Below are 6000 nucleotides of genomic sequence, written 5' to 3' on the forward strand. Positions count from 1 at the left end.
TCCCATTGAAACTCACCTGCCACAGAGCTCAGCAGGCAGGAAAAGGCAGTCCTGCTGGTCTTGGAAACAGTAGCAATGTTCCAATTAATTGCCGTTGGACCAGAAAAAATGGCATTTCTCACAACAACCTCATGGTTTCAATGTGTGCACTCAAGTGTTCGTGCATTTCTTTTTACAGCTGCAGCTCCTCCTGGAGTCGTGAGAGTCCTGCTGCATTTCAGTTGTCCTTTTCAGAAAGAAAAGAGAGGAAAAGTTTCTGCCTCTAATTGTGGATGAGATTGAAAAAGGGAACCCTTAGAACTCAGGCATGAGGACGTAAGTAGAGAGGTAAGTAGACTCATCTCATAAATGCTTTTTTGAGTCCTTGTCTCATAAATTTGAGAGACAGGTTGGTTGTAGTGCAGCAGAATCAGGCCCTGTTGTTTGGAGCCATAAGGTCAGTTATGCAGGTGACTTTCACAGCTGATGAGAAGTTAAATGCACACCTGAAATGTATCTACCTCAAGCACGTGACTGAAACGAGACCTAACTACTTTGGAGTATCCTATCCCAGGGGTCTGTTTGGGCAAAACATTGTGTCTTAAAGAACATCTTAATGTAAGAAAAACCTAAGGTAGCAAAGTTGACACAATTTTCAGGATCCTACTCTGCTTTTTTGTAATTGCATCATTTATCTAATTTACATCTTAGTTGGGTTGAGAAAAGTAAAATTCAGTTTCTTTTTTTTTTTTTTTTCAGAGTTTCTGGTTAATTTTAAATTTTCGTCTGCATCCCTTAACACAGTGCTGTAATAGCAGCAAGTGCTCTAAGGGAGTCCTTGGCCCAGGGGTTTACTTTCCTAGGGGAATATGTACATAAAAGAAACATTTTTATTGTTTAAAGAATAGAATCTTAACCTGCTAACTTCCCTCCAATCTTACGTGCTGACCTCACTGGCTTACATCAGCTGAAATCTGAACCCATGTGGGAAACCTGAGAAGCTGTATCTAAACCTCAGAAATAGGTCCTCCTATATTAATACCTTGTAAATAGGGGAACAAGCTGTTCTTTGGATGGAAGAAAAATTGCAGAGTTCTGTATGTGAGTGATGGATCTGTTACACTTGCACAATTTCAGTAAAGATTTTCCTGGCAAGAAAAATGCTCTGGGAAAGCATCCCTAAAAAATCCAACACTGCCAATAGTGTCAGCCATTCAAACACCACCTCTGTGTATGTCACCGTATGTAAATCCTGCATAAATGTTTAACCGAATATTTCTGCTATTTCCCTCTCACCCCAAGAGCTGTTTGCATTAGCAAACAAAGTCTGATGTTTATGTACACAGTCACCCACTCTGTCTCGCTCCATCATTTAGCTTTTATTCTGGAGAATTACCCTTTTCAGGGATGTGAGGCTGCAAGGCTGCTGTAATAGCTCTGCCGGGGGATCCAGCCTCCCAAAAGAGAGCTGTACCAGTGGGGTTAGTCGATAAAAGCTGGATCAGTGCACTTTAACGGATACTTAAAGTTCTTTTAATCAAAAGCAAAAGGCACTGCCGTGGTCTCTCTGTGATTGGAAGAGACAAGGACAAGGACAGAAAGCAGGTCTCTCACTCTCTCTGCAAGTTAATCCAGGTAGAACTAGAATTGCCTTTACAAGAGAGGAAAAATGTATTGCAATTAGGCACTTGGCATCCATGCAGCCCTGGTGAGCAGAGAAGTCCACAGTGGCTCATGCAGGTGGGTACTGTGTTTGTTCCTGGGGGCAAAGCCATGGCATTGAGGTGAGAGGTTTCTTCAAGGCTGGAGAGATTCTAGAGTAGAAGAGGGGAGAAAAAGAAGGTTTTTGTGATGCTGTGCTTGTTGCTGTGTCCCCTGGAGCCCTGCACATGGAACCAAGGAAACCGCGCGACACGGATGGAATCTTCAACAATTTTCTCCCCTCTCTGGCTTGTGAGTACTGCTGTTAAAATAGGCTCTTTCCAGCCATCTTACTCATTGCTCCTGCAAACACAACAGTAAAAGTAGCAGGATTTGCCTTCCTCTGCCTTGGAGTTACTAGGAAACTTTATTTGTTCCCTTGAATTACTGTCCAATCTTTTGTTGCTTATAAATCATGTTCCTTGACACCAAAGGGGAACAGTTTATTGGGGCTCCAGTGTGCACCATATATAGTCTTGTGCTCAGATGTTACAGTGATGGGCCATATTTTATAACTCAATGGATAGAAGGAGCAGGCCATATAAATATGTAAGAAAACCTGCAGAGTATGTCTGTTGCTCTTCACTGAGTTAGGGCTGTTTGCAGGGCAGTGCTTCCTTACTGTGGGATGTTGTACTTTGTGCAGAAGGGCATGCAACATGGAGGGTGGGGGGGGGTGTCCATCAGATTTTGCTAGGAAAGGCTCACCTTGGTGTGGTTAGCAATGAATGGATGATGAACCTTCCACAGAGACCTTCATGCAACCATCAGCAGGCAAGCTGTGAAGAGGAAAAAGCAGTCATTTGAGGGTGGCACTAACACAAATAGGTGTCCACGCAGCCTTTGGCCCTGCCTTGCTCCAGTCTGGTTTTGGGGATTGAAGCATATGATGGAAACCAGCCCAGTGGCAGCTCAGGCTATGGCAAGGGCCATCTCATCCCTAGGTAAGAAAACCCACCAAGGCAAAGTACCTGTGGGCACGAGCATAAGTGGTTTTACATGACGGGCACCCCGTGGGGTGGCAGGGTGCTGGGGGCCGTGTGTGCCTGGCAGTGGGAAGCCAGCTTTCTTGGAGCTGGGCAGTTTTGCCACTGATTTCAGCAGAGCTGGGATTTTGGTGCTGGCAGCGCTGCACAAAGGAGCACACTCCTGATCTACACAAGCTCAGCTGCTCTGAGAGACGGGTGTCCTACCCTGGTTTGGAGTAAAAATTTGGGGACTGGAGATGGCAGACAAAGCACAGAGCCATGGTGAAACAGAGCTCTGTTCTTCCATCTCTAGACAAACAAAAGTCCCATTGAAAGCAGTAAGACATTGAGTCCTCTGATTGAAATATATATATATAAATACATGTAAAAATTTGATGTATTACTGTTTCAGCTCTATGTTTTCCCTTGATTTTAATTTTCTGTGTGGAGTTCAAATACAAAATGCTCCTTCACAGCTTATTTTCAAAGCCTTTTTTTGACTTTCATATTTAAACTTATTTAAGGCCCTTAGATTTTTCTCCCAGCTGTGGAAGGCAATGACACAGAGAGACAGAGAGATATAGAAAAGTCAAAGACTCTTTTACAAAACTGAAACCTTTAAAGAGCATCCTTGAAATATAGAAAAAACCCACAATAAATAATGCTTCATTTTTTTAAAAAGAAGTTATCTTTTTGAGTGAAGCTGTTTCCCATTTTAAGAGTATGAAATAATCAAAGTGTGTGCATGCATAATTATGCTTTGTCTCTACACCTGCAAGTCTTATGGGGATTTTTTTTCTCACTTTTGCTCCTATTTTCTCTCTTAAATTACCAATCAGGCCCTGCTTCTCAAGCAGGTACCCTTGGAAAGGAGAAATGCCTGAGCTTATGCCAGAATCACTGTCCTTGTTCTTTGGCAAAACCAGGTTTCTGACATGTGCCCCAGGCAGCACATGCCCTGCCTAGGCAGTTGACTATCTTGGGGACTTTGTCCAGCAAGGGTGGGTGTTGCTCTCTGGGGTTTTATTTCCTTCCTTCCTTCCCTGTAGCTGGTGTGACTGCTTCACGTTTTCTTGTTGGGAGAAAATAGCCAGGTTTGTGCATTCAAGCAAATTTGTGCAGAAACAAGCAGTGTGCATTCAGGTGCCTTTTGGACATCCGAGCATCTCTGGGTGACTGAAGCTCTCATTAATGGGGCTGCAGTCCCACTCTCACCCCTTTGCAGGTCTGGGGAGCCCAAAATGCCTGGACCAGCTTCTTGAGCACAGCTGGCAGAGGCAGGTTGCAGATGCAGCAGCTTGTGCAGCATTTTTTGGGCTTTAAATCTGAGACTGGGTGGGGGGAGGCTCCTGAGAGCCCTTTGAGGACTGTGAGGTGAGGGAGTCATGACGACTAGCGACCTCTGGCAGCCTGGAGTTCATCTCCCCTCTGTAATATATATTGCTGTAAGATGCTGATTCACTGAAACTCTTTGCAGACATTTGCCTGTTTCAGTAACTGTTCACTTGAGTAACCAGTCGTGAGAGGACTCAGCCCTGACCTGTATTGTGCAGACCATGATTTCACTGTCCAAACCCTACGCCCAGGTAAAGTTTTGGTTGCTCTCCTGAATGCCTCAAGAATTTTGAATGTGCCAGATATCATCCTGGGTAGGGATTGGCAATGTCTGAAGTTACACATTTCTTTTTCCCTCTCAGAAAGCAAAGTTTCATTTCTTTATTTGCCAAAGAAATAGGGATTTTTTGTATTGCAAAACTTAATTCATTGTATCACATTTCTCCTGTACTGTTCTTCCTCCTCCAAAAGCCTCCTTCTGTGTAGCTTTTCAGAGGACTTACTATATTAATGTCACTGTCTGTGCTAGATTTGTAAGCTCAGTGGCCAGAGAAAAAGGCAGGGAAAGAGGCCGCATTCCTCCAGAATGGACACAAAGCAGACTGGTGCTGGGGCCACTCATCCTTACAGGGTGGACTCTCCCCTGAAATGCTTTTCAAATGCTGAAAGCTTTGTGCTCTAGCAGCAGCAGTTTGGTTTACTTTTTCAAGAGTAAAGAAAGAAGCTATTAAGAACCCTGGGGGGTGTCTCTTAAATATTGAGGTGCAGGTGTATCGATCAAACAACCTAGAGAGTGTGGAGGTCATCCTGGATGGTCACTTCCAAGGCCAGTTGTTCATAGACCCTTCTCAGCCTACATAACAGGGAGATTTTATTCCCTTGGAGGAAGCTCCTTTAGCTGAAACTGAGAAGGACAGCTTTCCACTGAGAAAGCTTGGAGCATCATGAAAGGCTACTTGGGACCTCCTGCCAGCAGCTGTGTAGCCTCCAGGTCAGACACAGGTGACTTTGTTGGGTGTCTTTCCTGAAGCTTGGGGACATAGCCAGGGATGCTGTGTTTGAAAAACACCCTGATAATACAGGTGGGGAGGGTGATGAGTTCATGTCTTCCTCCTTTATTTTCTCTGTATGAAGCATTTATTTGTGTAGTATAATTAGTGGGGGTGCATGCAGGTGTCTACAATCTGGAGCACACCCAATTAAGTCAAGAGACTCAAAAATGGGCTGTGAGACTCACAGAAAGCAGGTAAGGGAAGGGCGAAATGACTGGGAATAGCACCCCAAAAAAGATCCCCACTGACATCCACTGCTCACAGATTGCCGAGTCCTCCTTGCCTCCCAGAAACACTCTGTTGCAGTAGCAGTGTAACCTGCTGTATGAGGAGAGGCAGTACGAGATAAAGGGTAGTGGGCACCATGGAGGAGTTTGCCCCTCAGTCATGGAATGGACACCTTTTCCGGTCCCTGGTGTCAGGGCAGTGACCCTTAGCTGTTTTCCAGTACCGTTAAATTTTGATCCCACTGGCCAAATCTATCAGAGTTTGAGATAAATTCAGGAGCCTCAAAGTTAATTCTATATTCTCATCAGATTTATGAAGAGTCTCATTAAATCAAGGAGTTGGGCCCAGCCAGGGGTCCACTAAAGGCTCCATGCTCATAGCTCAGTCCACCTGATGCTGATCCAGCATCTTGCCCATCCATATGGCAGTGGAAGCAGAGGGTAGGAGCTGATTATTGCTGGGATGATGAGGATTGTTGGGAAACAGAAAACGCAAGTCTAAAGAAACACAGGCTCCATTAATTTCACTGCTTTTTAAATGAGGGTAGGAGAGAAGGGGGAAGAGCAATCATTAGTGGGATGCCTGTGATTATTAGGACAAATACACTAGAGCCACGAAATTAATATTCTTAATTGTGTTAAGTCTCTGGATGTTCCTATTCAGAAGTCACTTTTTTTTACTCTCAGATCTTTTGCTAGATTGTTAAAAAATAATTAGAGGGGCCCAGCTAGAGCTCA

This window comes from Corapipo altera, unplaced genomic scaffold, assembly GCF_003945725.1.
Source record: "Corapipo altera isolate COAL_440 unplaced genomic scaffold, ASM394572v1 1, whole genome shotgun sequence".
Taxonomy (NCBI): domain Eukaryota; kingdom Metazoa; phylum Chordata; class Aves; order Passeriformes; family Pipridae; genus Corapipo; species Corapipo altera.